This window comes from Tamandua tetradactyla, chromosome 8, assembly GCF_023851605.1.
Source record: "Tamandua tetradactyla isolate mTamTet1 chromosome 8, mTamTet1.pri, whole genome shotgun sequence".
In the NCBI taxonomy this organism is placed as follows: Eukaryota; Metazoa; Chordata; class Mammalia; order Pilosa; family Myrmecophagidae; genus Tamandua; species Tamandua tetradactyla.
In genome coordinates, this window is record NC_135334.1 from 49,586,538 (window position 1) to 49,606,908 (window position 20,371).

At 41.0% G+C, this 20,371-nt stretch overlaps 1 long non-coding RNA gene across 1 annotated transcript in view; it reads left to right on the forward strand.

The window, feature by feature from the left end:
- The first annotated feature begins 14,642 nt into the window (after positions 1–14,642).
- The window catches only part of LOC143644365 (uncharacterized), an 85,223-nt gene continuing 79,494 nt past the window's right edge, over positions 14,643–20,371 (forward strand). The window contains exon 1 of the long non-coding RNA XR_013156649.1: positions 14,643–14,772. This is a non-coding gene — a long non-coding RNA (uncharacterized LOC143644365). The remainder of the gene's footprint in view (positions 14,773–20,371) is intronic.

Consider the following 20,371-nt stretch of genomic DNA (forward strand, 5'->3'; position numbering starts at 1 on the left):
CAGGATCTTTCTTATTTATTCCCCTAAGTAAGACCTGAATAATTCCCAGATGAATTTGTAATAGAGTTTCCTCTTTCTAGTTATTTAATTAAATTCAATGTAATTTTATTTTTATTGAGGTAAAATCCACAAAACATAAAATTAACCATTTTAAAGTGTACAGTTCAGTGGCTTGTAGTACATTCACAATGTTTTGCAACCAACCATCAGCTCTATCTGGTTCCAAAACAGTTTCTCCACCCCTGTGGAAAGGCTGTACGCAGTAAGTAGTCACCTCCCATTCACCTTTCCCCCCAGAAACCAGCAACCACTAACCTGCTTCCTGTCTCTATGGACCTACCTATTCTGAATCTTTTTTATTTTTGTTTTTGAGTCTTTTCTTATGGCTCATATAAGCATATGTGTTTTTCTGGACCATAAACAATGCCTGCTGCTTGAAAGACGACCAAATGTTGCAAGCTGGAAGCCAAAATGTCACAAAGGACCAAGTAAGTTTTTTTGTTTTTGTTTTTAAATATTTTTATTGACAAATCTTTACATACACAGTCCATACATGGTGTACAATCAATGGCTCACAATATCATCACATAGTTGTGTACTCATCACCATGATCATTCTTTAGAACATTTGCATTACTCCAGAAAAAGAAATAAAAAGAAAAAACTCATACATCCATATCCCTTACCCCTCCTTCTCATTGACCACTAGTATTTCCATATTCCAAATTTATTTTACCCCATATCCCTCACTATTATTTGTTTATTTTTTATCCATATTTTTTTCCACATAAGTTTTTGAAAGGAGAACTACCCAATGTAACCTAGTTTTGTAGAAGGTATATAGGAAATCCCACCAAGATTTTTCTAAACTAGGGATGTACTATTCAAGTTCTTTAGAGAAACAGAACCAACAGGGTTATTTGTAAATATAAGATTTATAAAAGTGTCTCATGCAACCATGGGAATGCAAGAGTCCCAAATCCATACGGTAGGCTGCGAGGCTGGCAACTCCGATGAAATGTCTCGACCAACTCCACAGGAGAGGCTCGTTGGCTGAAGAAACTAAAAATTCTCTCTTCTCGCCCTTAGTTGATGGTAGATGTGATCAACCACAGCTGCAATCAACTGACTGATGATTCAATAAACCAGTCACGAAATATCCTTCCAACAATGGTTAGGCCAGTGCTTGCTTGACCAGGCAACTGGGCTCCATTACCTGGCCAGGTTGACACCAGAACCTAACCATCACAAAGGGCTACTAACCTTTTTGTTCCAAGGACCCTTTGGCAGTCTGGCAAAGTACCTCTTCTCAAAAAATAGTTCTGAATAACATAAAGCATACAGGATTACAAAGGAAACCACTGTGTTGCATATAGTTATAAAATATATATTAAAAATGTAGTATGTATGCTTCCTTAAAACATGTTGAATAACAAGATCTAGCTATTTAATAACCACTGTTATGTTGAAGTAGTGATAGTTGTAAATTATGTTTTTACATATCTGTAACACTATAATGTGATATGAAAATATCTGGTTTCCATTGGTGACAAAATAACAGGAATCGCTATTAATACTGTGGTTTGTTGCCTACATTTGTAATTGAAGGAAGTTAATATAAATAAAGATATAGTTTTTCCCCATCCAAGTTCCTTCACAGATGCTGGTTAACAACTCTGCTCTGGGATCAGTGGCTTATAACCTATTTTCAACCCTGGACCCTCCCTTTGAGAATTTGACCAAAAGCTGTTGATAGATATCTATATAGATATAAAAACTCTATCACGTTTGTGGATTCCTGATGATCATTGTTCTAGTTTGCTAGTTGCTGGAATGCAACACATCAGAGATGGATTGGCTTTTAATAAAAGGGGATTTATTTAGTTAAAAATGTATCGTTTTAGTTAAAAATGTAGGTCTGAGTGGCCTAGCTGGGGTCAGATCCCATCTTTTCACTAGAGGAAAGCTGGTCACTTTGGTGACTATCAAATAAGGAAGAGTAATTTCCCAAAAGGAATTTGTGGTGCTCTCACTGAAAGTAAATAGTGTGTATTATGAGGCAGGGAAAAGAGAAAACAAAGTTTACTTTAAGCCCCATGAAAAGTGGTGATAAGTACTGGATTTTCTTAATTATTAAAAAAACACACCTTCAGGGAGGAAATTTTAATGTTTCTAAAAACAGAATATGATTCTCAGTATGTGTATATATTGAAAGTAGCAATCACCCTGCCATCTTCCCTCAAGAAAATTAAACTGTTGTTAAATCAGTGTTGCATCTTACAGTTGAGGAGTCTTAGAACTGAGAAACTGTGGATTATAGAGTCAACAATGCTCTGTGAATTAAAAAGTTAAATTTCAGATTCTTAGAAGTTTCAGGAAGCATGTCTGCACCTATGCTCTTGAAGCCATGTTCTAATCTTTGTGCTCTTGAAGCACAGCTTACTTTGTCCAATTCGGCTCTTATTTCACATCTGATGTTTGACACACTACTAAATACTGAGGTGAAATTCAATCCCATTAAACAGGTGCTCATTGAGCAGTGACTGAATCGTGCTGTCTTCTAGGCACTGTGAGCATTATAAAAGGAGAATATTATAGAGTTGTCAGCTCTCTTGGAGTGTACAGCTTGGGTAAAGAGACTGCACACGTGCAGGAACGAGGTAAACCATTTACCTGCAATGCTAACCTAAGTGCTGCAGCTGAAGGAAGCCAGGAGCTCAGAGAGCAGAGTATGGGTTGAGCGGTCAAGAAAGTTTCTGCGGAAGAGTCTGGGAAGTCCTTGCATTGAGTCAGTACCTGAGAGAGGAAAGCAGTGAGGTGTTGAGAAGTTGCACCACTTGTTCTGGTCATCATCCAAGAGAGACAGAAAGAAACCTTGGGTGAGGAGAGCCAAGACCACAGGGCTCCTCCCTGGGCTAATAAAACCCATTTATCTTTCAGAACTTGGCTTAATGCCACGTCCAGATTTCTAGGTCTTTCCTGATCTCTCAATTTAAAAATTAGGTCCCTTTATTCAGTTTTCTCATAGTACCTATTCCTTTCTTTAGGGCATTTAACATTATTTGTAATTATATATTTATTTTTCTCTCTGCTGGCTTGTAAGCTTCTCTGGGAAGGAAAGGATTGTGTCTTCTTTGCTTGCCTATCTATGCACAAAAACTCAACACAGCCTGCATATACTCGGTGTTCAGTAAGTACACGTCCAGTGATTGGATAGTTAATTACAGACTAGAAACTGTTCAGTTGTTTTCTGATAATGGGGAAGCTCAGTTGGGAATAAGAACATAGTTGATAGGAAATACCTTGTGCTGTAAAAAATGTGCCAGACCAGAAGGGACAGTTGGTACATGCGTCACAGATGAGGATCTTGAGGGTTCTGGGTCTGAGAGTTCAGGTAATCAGAAGTGTTGCTTCTTAGTTTGCAATTTAAAAATTGCAGTGGACTATTTACAACCTATGGAAAAAAGGTAGATTTCCCCTGCTCAAGTTTAAAGCATGCAGAAGGTTCTGCCTTTAATGGGACTCTAGGGAGCTGTGGTTTTAGTGTGATCTTACTTCTAAAGCAAAACCTGAAAGCCTGAAAGGAGTTAGACTAGCATGAAGACAGGCAAGTTAATTAAGCTCTTATTTCTCCTGAAATAGAAACTTAACATCTGCCAGCAGGGAGAAAGTTGTGAAAGAATTAAGTTGAAAGAATCCATTGGTGTTCTTGACTTAAGAGCATGCTTTGGTTGATGGCATTGGGGGCAGGGTATGGATTCTTTCCATTCCTTTAGCCAAAGGAAATTTCAGGAAACCAGAGGCAGTGAGCATGAAGATTTTGGTGGAACTTTTCATTAGTGCTTCAGTGCCTTTGCATAAATGAAAATAGAGAAGTTAAGTTCTTTCCTTATATGGAATTCTGCAGCCTTATGAAAATGAGCAAATAGTATAAATATATACTATTACTACTAGTGAGAATAAGACATTTTTATTGTAATACTTGATACTTATGCAGCAGCTTTCTCTGAGGAATTCAAATTCTGGCTAAGTAAAATAGGTAGACTAGCTTCTGGTAGAAATGTAAATATACAGGACTAAAGCTATATTACTTCTCAAATCACAAGATGATGGGTATTTTCTCTTCTCAGCCTTGGAAAGGTAAATTTCACTCCTTTCCTAGTTCTAGAAGAGTCTTTCCATAATGTTGGTGTCTGAGAATTCCTGTCTAGATTTAACTTCAACTAACTCTAACTGAGCACCTATAAAGGGAGGAATATATTAAAGAGGTTAAGGATTTGGCCTCTGTATTCAGCCAAGCTTTAGTGAACTACTTATTTCTCAGTTTCAGTTTCCCTTTTGTAAAACAGGGGTTAAAAATAGAATTTCCTCTTAGCGTTAAGAAGCTCCCTTGCAGTGGGTGGAACAGTGTTGGGGACCTGTGGAGGCCCTCTCCACCACCCATGCATGCACACGCACACTCATTGACCGGATTTCACGTCCAGGGCTTTGTTCCTGAAAGGATATCTCCAGAGCCAAGGCCCTGCTCCCCCTGCCCTTCCCAACCCACAGCCACAGATGTAGTCCTGGCAGTGAACCTCTTTAGTGCTATGTTCTAACCAATGGAGCTAGAATGATTGCCAACTAGGTATGGGGCAAAGAAAGAAACAGGTTGGATCTTCATCTACATGATTAAAACAACAGCAGCAGCAGCATAGCCACAAAACGATGTTTGATTTAATGATGGTTTACTGAGTCTGCTGAGCCCTTGCAGGGATTGCCCAGGTCTCCGAGATTGTAAAGTGGTGATTCCCAGGCTTTTACATTTCATGGACCAGTAACACTGAAGGAAAAAAAAAATTTAGGAGAAACTGAGATTGCCAACTCTTTATTTTGCCAAAAAAAAGAGAAAACCCTTAAAAACCCCTAAGCTATCACAAATATTTATTGATAGAAAAATTGAATACATTTAGCTTTAAATTGCTCTTATTATTCTCATTTGCTCCTGAGCTGTGAAACCCTTTGCATGGATTTGTGGATGTCAGCATGGAGTCTGGGATCTCTGCTTTAGGGAAAACACTGCTGAGCATGAACGGGAACCAAGAGAGCAGATTTATGAACATATTTTGTTGACCTCACATCCTGGCTGATGTGGACTGGCTATAGATTCAATTTCAGTTTTGAGGGCCCCTATTTCTGCAAATACTCTGTGGCATGATGACTCCACAGTCTAGACCCTGTTCCCTTGTCTTGCTGCTTATATAATTTATCCCACAAGAATGGTACAACATAGAGCAGAACAGCACAGTACAACATGGCTCATCTCTGAAACACAAGGTAGTGTTTCTCATTTATCCTGAGTGTGCATCCTTATCCTTTCTTTTTATAGTATCAAAGAAGAACCCAGCATAACTTATCTTCTACAGTCTGTCCTCACCATTTTGTCTTTGTCTGTTCTCACCCATTCCTACAACATTAATGTTATATGGACTGAGTCAGAAGAATCAAAAGGCCTATATTCTTTCCATTCATTCATTTGTTTGTTCATTGATTCATTCACTAAATATTTATTGAGAGCCTATTATGTACCAGACTGTATTCTAGGTGATGAGTATACAGTAGTGGGTAAACTAAGTTAACCAAGCTAAGGTCTGAGAGGAAACAGTGGACATGTGTTGTTTTTTCATCCACAATTCAGTCTTCCTTTGTCTGGTTAACAGTAACCTGATGATTTTCTTTAGGTGCTTTTAAGTGTGCTGTCCTGTTATGGTCAAGGGGTGGGCATGTGATCAAGAAGACCACACCAACTTTATTCTAGGACTTGGAAACTTGACAGAAAAAAAATCAGAGTTGACCGTTGCAGCAGCTGCCCCTGATTGGTTTGTCCTACGTAAATTCCTGAGCCATCCTGGTTCTTTTCCTCTCTAAAACCTTGCCCAAGAGACCATGAACTATCCATTTGCCCAGTAGATTTCTTTTTTTGTTTCTATTATTCCCTGAATTGCTTACTCTTGCTTGCAGCCAAAGAACGCTAGTGGGTTCTGATGAATAGGATTTAGCAAAGTGAAGAGTGTATTACTAAAAGGAAGAGCACGGGCAAAGGGCTTGGAGTAGAAAAGAGTGTGCTGACTTCAGGAACAGGAAGAAAGCCAGTAGGGCTGGAGTGTGCTGAGTGAGGGTAGAGCAGAACCAGCGCTTCTGTTGAGGAGGCTGTGCCAGATCTCCTGGGACTATGGGGCCATAGTAAGGCTTTGGATTCTATGCAAAGGCAAGTTGTAGACCTATTTTGAGCATGGGAAGGACTGAAAAAAATTATTGAAGTGAAATTCACGTAATATAAAATTAAACATCTTGAAGTGTGGAATTTAGTACATTTACAATGTTGTAAAATACCATCTCTGTCTAGTTCCAAAACATTTTCATTGCCCAAAAAGGAAATCCCATTCCCATTAAACAAGTATTTCCCATTCCCTTGTCAGATTGGGCAAAGTACCCATCATTAAAGAACTTAAAATAAAGCCGAGAGAGTTTTACTGCTAGAAGAAGTAATCAGACCCAACCCTAAAAAGCCAGCCCGCTGTCATATTGGCTGCAAAAGGATTTTATGCAGTACTAGGCTCTGTAACGAATTAAAAAAAAAACTCTGAAAGAGGGAATTTCCATGAAGTATGAAACTTTGCTCAGTTCAGGTAATAGTCATAGCAATTGAGTGCGGCATGACAGAAAACACTAGTGAGAATATTGACTTGGGTGAATTTCACTAAACTTGTAACTGTAGAAATGTGTAATGTGCGTATCAGTTGTCTATTACTATATAACAAATATAGTGTCTTACAACAACATAGTGACTTACAACAATCACCATTTTATTTCTCACAGTTCTTGGGATGGTTGGGTGGTTTCCACTTGCCTCCCCTGGGCTCAGCGAGTTGGCTAGAGGCTGGTGCAGCTGGGATATTAAGCAAGTATCTCTACCCCTGGGGTCTTCCATTTTCAGGGACTTTGGACCAGTTTTATTTGCTGCACTCTCAAGGCAGCGTTCCAAGAGAGCAAGGTACAAGTGCTCATCAAACACGTCTACTTGTGTCATGTTTATTAATGTCCTCGTGGCCAAAGCAAGGCCAGGGTCATTGTGGAAGGGTATTACACAAGGGCTTGGATATCAGGAGGTGAGATTCACTGGAGGCCATTAAAGCAACAATCTACCCCAATGTGTGAACTTTCCTGGTTAGACATGCATCACAAGATACGCAATGTTAATTATCAATTATGGCTCTTCTGCAAAAACATAACACACATATTATTATGAGTATAAGGAAGCATTTGGAGTCACCTTATTAAGGTGCTGAATCCTACATCAAATGGCTCTGTTTGTTTCCAAAATTATTCATTAATTTTTAGCAGTGGCTGTGGGAAAGTATGCACATAATATTTAAAGGAAAATGGCATTTATAATTATAATGAATTAAAGTAATCCACACTTCAATACCACTGCCCCAATTCGGAACTTGAGGTTCCTAATTTCATATTTAGCCACATCTCGTGTCCTTCCAATCCCTCTGCCTCAGATTGGAGTACATTTATGTACATGCCTGTCTCATCCACTAGAGCTTACACACCTTTTGGGGGCAGGAAACTTCATCTTACGTGTTTGTTTCCCTCACTCTTGTAGCACCTATAATATAAATAGATGCTCAGTAAATGCTTATTAAACAAACTAATCAATACTTTACATTTATGAAATACTTACTATGTTCCGGGGACTTCATTCACATACTGGATCATCAGTTCTCTCCCAATGCCACAACGTAAGTGTGTTCTTCATGTTTTACAGTTCTGAAAGCCCTAGGTGGAGAAATTCCTTCCCAGTTTCATTTGATGCCACTCACTACGATGTTGCTTCATGTGTGGAGCAGGAGGGAGAATTTTTTGAGAAAGTGAAAGGATGGCCTCAAGGTATTGAGAGAAGGGCAAGAAGAAAAAAGAGGTAGTAGAACTACCTTTGTCAAACTACCTTTGACTTAATAAAATACACATGTGTTAATGAAGAGCTTGGTCTTAGAACCCTCCTGGAACCCCTCCAGGAAATCCAGTTCTATAGCTCTTAGAAAATCCAAGATCCTAAAGCTTATGTATGTGGGAGGGGTGGTGGGAGAGTGGAGGTGTAGGAAAGAGGGACAGAAGAAGCCTTGTGATAACAGCACACTTGCAAGAGTATTAAGGTCATCCTTAGAGGAAAAGATAGACATTTAAAATTTTGCATTTGGTTTTTATCACCTCCTAGATCAGTAGTAATACTAATGATAGTTATCGAACACATATTACTGAACATATCAGAGGGCTATGTAGAGTGTTGTAGAGTGCATGATCTCAATTAATCCTCATAATAATCCCATGAAGTATGTTTTATTATTCTTAATTTATAGATCAGTTGTGGCCCAGGGAGGTTTGCGTTCCTGAGCTTTCCTGGCCTTTAAATGGTATATCTAAAACCTAAGTCTAAAAGTCCTGAATAACATAGAGCTTTGGGCCTTAGGCAACTTTGGTGTTGATCTGACACCGGAAATTGTGAATCCAATTTATTTATGCTAAGCTGCACATGTTTGTGACTTTAATTTACAAAAAAACATATCCAGGTCAGGACCTCTGTCTCCTTGAAGTTTAAAATGCCTACTTGGAGGGCAATTGTGGGAAGATGGAGGAGTAGGAAGCTCCAGGAATCATTCCCTCCATGAGAATAACTATTAAACAGGCAGGAACTGTCTGAATCAACTATTTTGAAACCCTGGAGTCTAGCAGAAAACTCTGTAGCATCCAGGAAAGAGCAGGAGGAAGAAGCTGGTAAATTATGGTAAATACCAGTAAATTGCTCTCTCTATGCAGGAAAAGCAGTGCTGACCAGAAAATTTATAGCACTAATTGCTTGCATTAAAAAAGAAGAAAGATTTCAGGGCAGGCCACAGTGGCTCAGCAGGCAGATCAGCGACTTATGGTTAAAACTGGAAGAACTAGAAAAAGAACAAATTAAACCTAAGTGAGCAAAAGGGAGGAAATAACAGATATGAGCGGAAATAAATGAAATAGAGAATAAAAAAAGCAAACAATAGCATCACCAAACCTAAAAGTTGGTTTTTTGAAGAGATGACTACTACTGACAAACCTTAAGCTAGACTGACAAAAAGAGAACACAAATAACTGAAATCAGAAATGAAAAGGGGGACATTAGTATCAACCCCACTGAATTAAAAAGTACTATGAGAGAATAAAATGAAAAACCATAAGCCAACAAATTAGATAAACTAGATGAAATAGACAAATTCCTAGAAAAACACAAGCTAACCTACACTGATTCAAGAAGAAAGAGAATAGCTCAACAAATCAATAATTAGTAAGACATTGAATCGGTCAATAAAAACCTTCCAAAAAAGAAATGCCCAGGCAAATGGTTTCACTGGTAAATTTTACCAAAAATTCCAAGAATAATTAATACCAATTCTGCTCAAAGTCTTCCAAAAAATTGAAGAGGAGGGAACACTCCCTAACTTACTCTATGATGCGGACATCACCCTCATACCAAAGCCAGATAAACATATCACAAGAAAAGAAAATTACACACCAATATCCTTTATAAATATAGATGCAAAAATCCTCAACAAAATACCAGTGTGGTAGTTAGGTTCAGGTGTCAACTTGGCTAGCTGAAGGTGCCTAGTTCTATTGCTGTGGATAGGAGCCAATGGCATGTGAACCTCATCTGTTGCTGATTACATCTGCAGTCAGCTAGGAGGCGTGCCTGCTGCATGAATGATGTTTGATTTAATTGGCTGGAAGCTTAAATAAGAGACTCAACGTAGCACAGCTCAAGCAGCTCAGCATGCCTCATCTCAGCACTCACAGCTCAGCCCCGGCCTTTGGAGATGCAGAAAGGAATCACCCCAGGGAAAGGTGTCACAACCCAGAGGCCTGGAGAGAAGGCCAGCAGAGATTGCCCTGTGCCTTCCCATGTAAGAAAGAATGTCAGTTGAAAGTTAGCTGCTTTTCCTAACTTTTAACTTTTTATAAGTTAAATCAATAAATCCTCTTTTAGTGAAAGCCAATCCATCTCTGGTGTTTGCATTCTGGCAGCTAGTAAACTAGAACAACCAGCAAACTGAATCCAATAGCACATTAAAAGAATTATACACCATGATCAAGTGGGACTTATCCCAGGTATGCAAGGGTGGTATAACAGAAGAAAATCAATTAATATAATATACCACATTAACAGAAGACAGGGGAAAACCGCATGATTATCTCAGTTGAAGTAGAAAAGGCATTTGACAAAATCCAGCACTGCTTCTTGATAAAAAAAAATTAGAAAACTAGGAAGAGAAACAAACTTCCTCAACACGTTAGAGAGCATATATAAAAAGCCCACAGCTAACATCATACTTAATGTTGAAAGACTGAACGCTCTCCCTCTAAGTTCAGAAACAAGACAAGGATGTTAATTGTCACCACTGTCATTCAACACTGTACTAGAAATTCTTGTCAGAGCAATTAGGAAGAAAAAGAAATAAAAGTCTTCCAAATTGGAAAGGAAGAAGTAAAACTTTCACTTTTTGCAGATGACATGATCCTCTACATAAAAAATACTGAAAAATCCACAATAAAGCTCTGGTACTAATGAATGAATTCAGCAATGTGGTGGGATACAAGATCAACATCCCCAAATCAGTAGTGTTTCTAACCATTAGCAATAAATAATCTGAGGAGGAAATCAAGAAAAAAATTCCATTTACAATTTCAACAAAAAGAAGCAAATATTTAGGAACAAATCTAACCTAGGATGTAAGGGATTTATACACAGAACAGTACAAAGCATTGCTAGAAAAATCAAAGACCTAAATAAATGGAAGGACATTCTGTGTTCGTAGATTAGAAGACTAAATATCGTCTATTGACTAAAATACATATATATATATATTTGGCATGGGCAGGCTCCGGGAATTGAACTCGGGTCTCTAGCATGGCAGGCAAGAATTCTGCCATGAGTCACCATTGCCCACCCTCTAATATATTTTTAATTTGATCTACAATACCTTTTATTTCTGTAAAATCTGCTATTTTTCTATTTATTCTTTCAAATCTTCTTTATGCTCTTCTAGTGTCATCTTAATAACCTTTCTGTCATTAACCAACCCATTGAAGTTATTTAGGAGATTTGTATGAACATCTTGGATTAGTTGTTCCAAATTCTGTGTCTCCTCTGGCATTTTTATTGGTTATTTGGCTTGGCCATATTTTCATGCATATTCAGAAGCTTAGCAATTTTTTTGTCAATTTCTAGGCATTTGATTATCTTGATAAGATTATTTTGAAAGTTGATTTCCCTCAGTTGGCTAAGATTTTGAATTTGCTTAGGTTTCATTGAAAGTCTCCTTTTGCACTTCATTTATCAGTAATTCCCCACAACATTAAGGCCAGGACCTCAGGCAGGAGGTGCAACTCTACTTGAAGATCTGTTAAAAGCTAGGGAGAAAGTCAGTTTACCGGAGTGCACTTTCCCTGTCTTTCCAGCAGATGGTGTGCTTGGGCGCCTTCTTCCCTGCCTCTCCCTGACTCAGTCAGCAGGCTGGGTAGAATTGAGACCAGGTGCAAATTCAGTAAAGACTGCAGGTAATGCACGCTGAAAGCAGCCAACCCCAGGGGCGGGGCACGGTGGGTGGGCACTATACACCTCAGTGGAGAATCCACTTGTATTTATGATGGATCTGGTGATTCACAGGCTTCCACATCTTGGACTGTGGGGTTGAGAGTTTCAATTATCCCTGCCCACAGCCAGCCCAAGAGTGCCTGGTGACATAGCATGGCTCACTCTCTCATTCCTGCCTCTCTGCCCATGCATGCTGTGAGTGCTCTGGGCCCCTGTGGAGAAAGAGTACAGGTGGTGGGATCCAGAGTGCCTCTTTTACTGGCCAGTTGTCAGATTGGTCTGCTCTGTGTCCCCTGCCTCTTCTTGAAGGGAGGGCCCTGCAGTCTCTGCCAAAACCAGGCACCCACAGTGGCCTGCCTCAGGGGTAGGGAGCACGCACTGTGCCCTGGCGGCAAGGTCTCTGTGCAAATGTAAACCAAGACTGCTGGCTTCTTGGTCTCAACAGGGGAGCTCCTGGCTCTGGAGCTGAGAGGGAAGATCACCTAAACTGATGTAGAGGTGGGAGTGTGGGAACATGCTTCTCCTTCTGCACCAGCTCCAGCGTGCACATCACAGCTTGCCTCAGGTGTGGTCTCACCCCATCCGCTCAGTCATAATGTCTCTACTTTTTCATCCAGGTCCTCCCTGTACAATGTAGAAGACCCTCTCTGGTCACTGGATCTGCTGTCCTGGTCATTCTGTCCTTTCTCCAGTCATTCCACAGAACAAGGGTGAACTCAGCCTATCTATTCCACCATCTTCCCCTAAAAGTTGTTAAGATGTCAGTTCTACCCCAAGCAATTTACAGATTCAACACGATACCAATAAAAATTCCTAAAACCTTCTTTGCAGAAATGAAGAAGCCAGTTATCAAATTTATACGGAGGTTAAGGGGGCCCGAGTAGCCAAAGCAATCTTGAAAAGAAAAATGAAATTGGAGGACTCACACTTCTTGATCTTAAAACTTATTACAAAGTCACAGTAATCAAAACATGGAAATGGCACAGGGAAAGAGATAGGGACCAATGGGATTTAATTGGGAGGTCAGAAATCAATCCTCGATTTTATAGCCAACTGATTTTTAATAAGGGGGCAAACACCATTCAATTTGGAAAGAACAGTCTCTTCCACAAATACTGCTGGGAAATGTGAATCTTCATTTACAGAAGAATGAAGGTGGATCTTTACCTCATACCATATACAAAAATCAACTTAAATTGGATTAAAGACCTAAATATAAGAGCCAAAACTATAAACTTCTGAGAAGAAATCATAGGACACACCTTCAGGACATTATGCTAGTCAAGGGTTTTTTACCCTTTTGGGTGACTTACACCCAAAGCACGGGCAAAATAAATAAATGGGATATCATCAAAATTGAAAAGTTTTGCATATAAAAGGACTTTATCTTGAAAGTAAAATAACCTACTTTGGAAACTACATATCTAATAACAAAACAACCCAACTGAAAAATGAGCAAAAGAACTGGACAGATAATTCTCCAGAGAAAATATACAAATAACCGGAAAGTATATGAAAAGATTCTCAAAATCATTAGCCATTAGGAAAATGCAAATCAAAACACAATGAGATACCATTTCACACCCACTTGTATGGCTACTATTGAAAAAAAAAAGGAAAATTCCAAGTGTTAGAAAGGATATGGAGAAATAGGAACACTTATTCATTGCTGGTGGGAGTGTAATTTCTGTGGAAGACAATTTGGAAGTCTCTCAGAATGTTAAGTTGAGAATTACCACATGACCCCGCAATCCCACTTCTAGGTATATATCCCAAAGAACTGAAAGTAGGAACTGAAATAGATAGTTGCACACAGTAGCATTGTTTACATTTGCTAAAAAATGGAAGCAACCCAAGTGCCCATCAGGTGATGAATGGATAAACAAATGTGGTATGTACAAACAATGGAGTATTATTTAACAGTAAAAAGGAGTGAAGTCCTGATACTTGTGACAACACAGATGAATCTTATTTCATGTTGAGTGAAACAAGCCAGGCACTAAAGAACAAATATTGTTGAGCTCATGGATAGGAAATAATCAGAATAAGCAAACTCATAGAGTCAGAATGTAGAATTTAGATTACCAGAGTTTAGGGAGGTTGTAGAAATAGAGAGTTAAGGTTATAGTATACAGAATTTCTATTTGGGAAGATGGAAAAGTTTCGGTAATGGATTGGGGTAATGATAGCACAATATTGTGAACCAATTAACAGCACTGAGTTATATATTTGAATGTGGTTAAAGGGGGGAATCTTAGATTGTAGACACGTTACCAGAATAAAATTGAAAAATAAAAACCCAAGGAACTGCACTATACAGTGAAACCTAAATTAAGTCATGAAAAATGTGCTTTCATTAACTGTAACAAATGTTAATAATTGGGTAGCATATGGAAACCCTGTATTTTATGCATCATTTTAACGTAAACACACAACTTCTCTCATTAAAAAAAAAGCCTACTTAGGTGGAGAATGGTAAAATTCTCCATTCATTTACTTGTTTGCTCCTTTAAGAAGCACTTATTGCGTTCTTCAGGGAGGCAGGGCACCAACTAGACCCAAGTGAGAGAATGGTGACAACCCCCCCCCCCCCCCCCCCCCCCCCCCCCCCCGCTCTGTCCGGATTTACTAATTAACTAGCACTTGGGCGAGGAATTCAAAGAAGCAGGAAACATATCAATACTGGGGATGACTTCGGTACCGGCCGAGCAGTAAATACCGGAAGGGCGGCTAGTGTGTTGTGCTGATCAGGGTGGGCTCCCCGGAGGCAGCGGCGTGCCAGGGGTAATCTGGGGCGGGGCACGCGGGAGACAAACGGGCTCGCAGGCTAGTATTGGGGCCTGGGCGTGGCGGGGCTGGATGTGGGCGGGGGGGGGCGGGGGGAGCGGAGAAGGGGCGGGTCGAAGCCGGGCCGCCCGCAAGTTAGGGTTAGGGCGGAAGGATTCGGCTTCCCGGCGGCAGAGGGCGCCTGGCGCTGCGGTCTGGCGCGCCGCAGCCGCCCGCGCGGGCGCCGAGAGGAAAGACAAGGCGAGGAGCGGGAGCGGCGGTGGCGGCCACTGCCACGTATTCCCGGCAGTGGCAGCGGCGGCGCGGGAGGAGGTGAGCGGCGTTGGCGCTTGCGGGCAGGTGGGCGACGAGCCGCGCGGAGGCCGCACAGGCGCAGGTCACCGGGCTTCGGGCACCGGACACCGAGCAGGGGGTAAGGGGTGCCGGGTGCCGGCGTCTGCACTGCGCGGTTCCCGCCACGCGGGCTACGCCTAAGTCTCGGCGCCCGGCGAGGCCCGGGCGCTGAGCGGTCCCGAGCGCAACTCGCCGCGGTAGGGCGGGCGGTGGCCCATGGAACTGAGTCCGCCCAGTCGGTCCCGGCTCCAGAGGCGCAGTCCTCGCCGTCGCCTTCTCGCCGCGGCGCCGGGACCGGGAAAAGTTGGGGGCGGACTGCGAGCCCGGGAAGTGCTGTTGTGGGGCGGTCGCGAGGGCGACGCGGTGCCAGAGGGTTTCGGGCCGGGCCCTGTTTGGGAAGACGGAAGACTCTGGTTCTCTGAGGGCAGGGAGAAAGGAGTGTACTCAGGGTTTGGGGCAGGAGTGAGCAAGTGTCCGGCCCCAGGCCCTTGGGGTGTGCTTTGAGGCCCTGCAGGTGAAGAGGGAGGAAGGTGAGTCCCAGAGGGGAGCGAGCGCTGGGGGTCGGGGGACCAGAGGTGGGCGATGGGGAGCGGGTCCTCCCCACCTCTGTCGGGGTAGATCCTGAGAGAGGGGTCAGGCTCAGAGTTGGGGACACCTGTGGCGTCTGAAGATCCAGTGGGGAGTTCCTGTAAGGAGTGGTGTGTGTTTGTGTGTGCGCGCGCGTGTTGCGGGGTGGAGGGGGGGTTATTTAGTGTAGCTTCCTTTACCGCTTCTGTCAAGTACCACCCCCTCAGCATCTGCGGGATTCACCTCACTGACCGCAGTTCTTTAGTCCTGAAGAGGGTAAATAGGTACAGCTGAGTGGATGAGACATTCAGTGGTATTACCAGGTGAGTAGGATTGGGCTTTGAAGTCATAACTGTGGCCTGAAGCTGTCTGAAAAAAAAAGACAAAACTCATCTCTTGGCACACCCACCTCTTTCCATCTTCAGTAATGCCAACATCCAGACTCCTTTATTCTTTAAGGAAGTATTTATCTGTTTTGGGATAGTAGGTCCCCAAAGCACAGCAGCACATCTGCTCATAGCTTTGTGGATATCCTGAAGGAAGTATATGAACTGGCCTTTTATTCTTTGGCTGAGATTGGTTATTCAGAAACAAGTAGTTTTTGGAGAAGCTGGGTGCTTTATTAGAACAACCTGTGTGGTGCCCCGGCAATGGAGATGACTCATGCCGCTTTAAAAAAAAAAAAACACTTTGTATTCCAGTCATCAGGATTCCAGGTCATTTGCAAGGGTAATATAGCTGGAGAGCTTTCTTCTAGTCTTGGATATATCTGCAAGAATTATAACCTTGGATGGGGTGCTTGCCTTCTCTGTGCCTCAGTTTCCTTATCTGTGAAATGGGGTATGAAGAGAGGGTTAGCTAGTCCGATGTAAACAGGTGTAGGTTCTCTGACGGATACTATGAAATCTTTTTCCTGGAGAAGTTAAATCATCCATACAAATAAAGGCAAGGCTGTTCTTATAAAGAAATTCAGATGGGCTTATAAGAAAACAGATGCTAAGCAATAAAGAGTACAAAAAACTAATAATAATTGGTACTAGGTTTATAGTATGAATACTTTTCCATGTAGGCACTTAGGGTACTAGCTATATTCACTATGAAACTGTGCTTAAGGATATATCTCCTGGGGGGCATTTTTTCTTTCTTTCTTTCTTTTTTTTTTTTTTTTTTTTTAACTTTCAGACCTGGAGTGGATGGTTGATTGGCTCAGTCTTGGTGTGTGCCTATCAGAGGGACAATCCCCAGGACCTCTCTCTGCCATAGTACTTAGGTTTCCTCCTGGTGACTGATGCTGTGAACTTTGTACCACCACACTCTTGTCATTTTTTCAGTTCTGTCTTGAGAAGTGGGGTGCTGATTTCTGTTTCATCTGGTATTTCTGAACTTCCCAGGTTTCTTTTCAAGTGAGTGTACTATTAGGCAGGCATGGTATTAGATGCAGCTCATTAAAAATAGCTCAAGTCAGTAATGTTTGCCCTCTCCACCTCCACTCCAAGTCCCCAGACCCTTTGGGCAGGCTCTCATTAGAACTTCCGGGTCGTGTGTTGGCTGGCACTGTTTGGATGCTGAGGGCCATCATAGTGTTCAAATGACATGGCCATGGTCAAAGGGCAGTGAATGATAAGACCATGAAACTGTAAGGAGAGGAGGATTTTTGTATTATATCATAACCAAATACCCCTGCTCTTTTGTTTTCTTCCATTAGTAGCTTTCAGAATCCATATTGGGTTTGACCGCGTTATTTGTCAATTTCTTGGAAACTGCAGTTGGTGGTTATTTTTAAATTTGAGGTAGTGGTAAAATTATATCCTTTTCAAAAAGTAAAAGCTTGACTAATTAGGGTGAGTCTTTATTTATAGTGTGTGTGTATGAATTTTGTTTTAACTGAGCGCTATTAAATTAATAAAAATCATAATGTAAATAATAAATACCATACATATGTGCACCTACCACTTATTAGGCACCGTAAGTTAGAAATAAACCTCATTTTACAAGAGAGAAGAAAAGCTTATAGAGGATACAATTCTTAACTGTTAGAGTTTGGATAAGTTACCGGTGATTTTTGAGTTCAAGTGTCCTTCCATAAACGTGGAAAAGAAATTCTTAGCTATACTTAAGGGTTGTGGTAAGAAATAAATGAGATCATGTGTGTGAAAAGCAATGTATAAACTGTAAAGTGCTTTCAAATGTTAGTTGCAGTGTTAGCCTAGGGCATTTTAATATAGGCCTTGTGGGCACTGAAAGCTATGTGATGGAATGTAAGTTCATGAGCCTTGGAGTCAGTTGGGTCTGGTTGTAAATCCCAAACCCATTGCCTGGCTTCTCTGAGCCTGTTTTCAACACATGTAAAACCAGGATAATATTGTCTGCCTTGTGTTAAATGAGATATTTGGGTGAATTGCAGTATGTGCTTAGTAAAGGTTGGCACCCACTGTTTTCTCTCCACTTGTCCACAGTCGCTTGGGATAATCGAATTTTTTTCCAGTAGGAGTTGCCTTCAGAGGGAAAAGTCTTCTAAAGTACTTTTTTCTACTTAGGAATAATTGTTCAAGTTTTTGCTCCTCCTGCCCCAACCCACACTAAACGTTATGGGGCCTGAGATTGTCTAAAAGGAGGGAATTGAACAAAACCAGAAGCAGAAAAGGACAGGACTTTGATAGGAAGTTGAAGATGATGTAGCTGGAGTCTCTTTGCCTATTTTGTGGCTTTCTCTTCATTTTTTTAAAAATCTGTCTTGTTGAACAGGCAGAAGATAGTGAATTTGGGGGTTTCTATCTAGAGAGAGCTACTGGAAGAGCTGTAGTGGAAGGTGGAAGGGCAGGGCAGGTTGGGACTGGGAAGGAGATGGAGGAGTTGAATTTGCTTGACAGTAAAATTGGCAAGTTTGGTTTGGGGAAATCTGTTAGATGTGGGGTGTGGCTAAATAAGGGGTCAATTTCCATCTAGTCCTATAAAACTCTTTGTGGGATTTTGAAGTTTCTGTGTGCCAGGCAGATTTTGACTAGTTGTAGTGACATCATAAATGAGTTTCCAAAGTAAGCTGGTGTGCTGAGAAGGAGATTAAATTCCAAGCGGGTGTTTGTTGTGACTGATGCCAGAATTTCTCTGAGAATTTTATTAAGATTCAGTCATTCTTTGAAATTGCTTCTTAGTTCTCTGAAGATATTAATTAAGAAATAGTTTAAAAAAATAGAAGTATCTCCTTGTCAGTTTTTGAAATGAAATCTTCCTAAATCTTTGGAACAAATCATAGAGATTTGTATTTTAAAAGCTTTTCCCCCCAAATGTAATGTTTTCCTTCTCTTCCTGTTCTTTCCCTCCTCTCACGTTATTTTTTTATTAGAGAAGTTGTGGGTTTACAGAAAAATCATGCAGAAAGTAGCCCAACTTTTATATTTATGGCCCTTAATTTTTTTTTTTTTTTAATCTGAGTGTGTTGCCTTTTCTCTTAATAATTCTTATTTTTTCACTGTGAGGAGATGGTATAGCGAGGTGGGGAAGCGCCCAGGCTCTGGAACCAGATCATCTGGGTTGAAATCCCAGCTCAGCCATTTATTACCTATTGACTTATGGTAAATTACCTTCTTCATCTTTCTTACTGCCCTTTTAGTACAGGAACCACTAGCTGCATTTGGCTATTTAGCTTTACATTTGAATTAATTAAAATGAAATAAAATAAAACATTCAGTTCTGGGCCCAACTAGCCGCATTTTAAATGCTCAATAGCGTCTCATGGCTAATGGCTCCTGTACTGGACAACACAATATAGAACTTCTCTATTCTCAAAGAAAGTTCTGTTGGATAGTGCTGAGATGGTTGTTAACTATAAGTTAACTATAATATAACTGTTAACTATTATCTAAATCATTAAATAATAATGTTAGCTATTATATAAACCATTCAACAATCATTTGAGGCCTACTCTGTGTTAGGTATGCTGCTAGGCACTGGCAGGCATCATAGTGGAAAGATATGTGTTAGCTTGAGTTTGAATCCTGGTTCACCTATTTATGATGTGACCCTGGAAAATTACTTCTCTTAGCCTCATTTTTCTTATTCTGGGAGTAGTAACACCTGGCTTAGAGCTGCTGTATTCAAAGCTTTAGTGCTGCTTAGCAAGTATATGCTCAATAAGTGTTCATTTTTTCTTTCTCTGAATATAGAATGATTTAGTAAGTGATTGATTTTTGTTCTGCATTGGATTGCTCATTGTTTAGGGGGAGACACGCACAAATAATTTCAGTAAATTAAGCTACATAAGAAGTGTGAAGAGGAGGAGGAAAAAGTCTTAGCCTTGTGGGCTGGCAAAGGAGTGATTTGAGGTCATATTAAAGGAGGAGGAGATTTCTCGGATATGTGTATGGGGATAGGAGAGGGGTTGGAATGGGTAGAGTAGTGATTGCTTTTGGAGAACTTGCATTTAATCCTCAAGGTAACTCTGGGAGGTAGATCATGTTCTTCCCAGTGCACAGATGAAGAAACAGATTCAGAAATGTGGCCATGTTCGCATAATTAGCAAGTGGTTAATCTGAGAGTGAGCCATTATCTATGTGATTACAAAGTCTCTGTTTCCAGCCATGCTGGAAAGGCAGGAGGGACGTTGCAATCTCTGGCAAGGATTTGGAATTCTGTCTGGAGGGCTGAGGGTTTTCATCAAGTGAGAGAGGATCAGATCTGTATTTTATAAAGACAGCTCAGGGGCTGTGTGGAGTATGAAGTGGAGCAAGTGGAAGTTAGCAGCAGAGAAACAAGACTCTATTAAAGTAATAGGCACAAGAGATGCTGGGACTTGAACATGAAGGCAGTGGCAGTGGTGGTGGGGATGGCGTGGGGGGAAGCTTAGTCCCTTTGGATATGGAGTTGAGAGAAGTAGGGGTCAAATCTGAGCCTTCACTTTTCTTTCCTCATCTCTTCCCATTGCAGTTCTGATCCCCCAGGCTTGGGTATTGGAGAAAGTAACTGTGTAGACTAAAACCGAAATTGCTTCCTTTTGTCTCTTTTTTTGTATTTT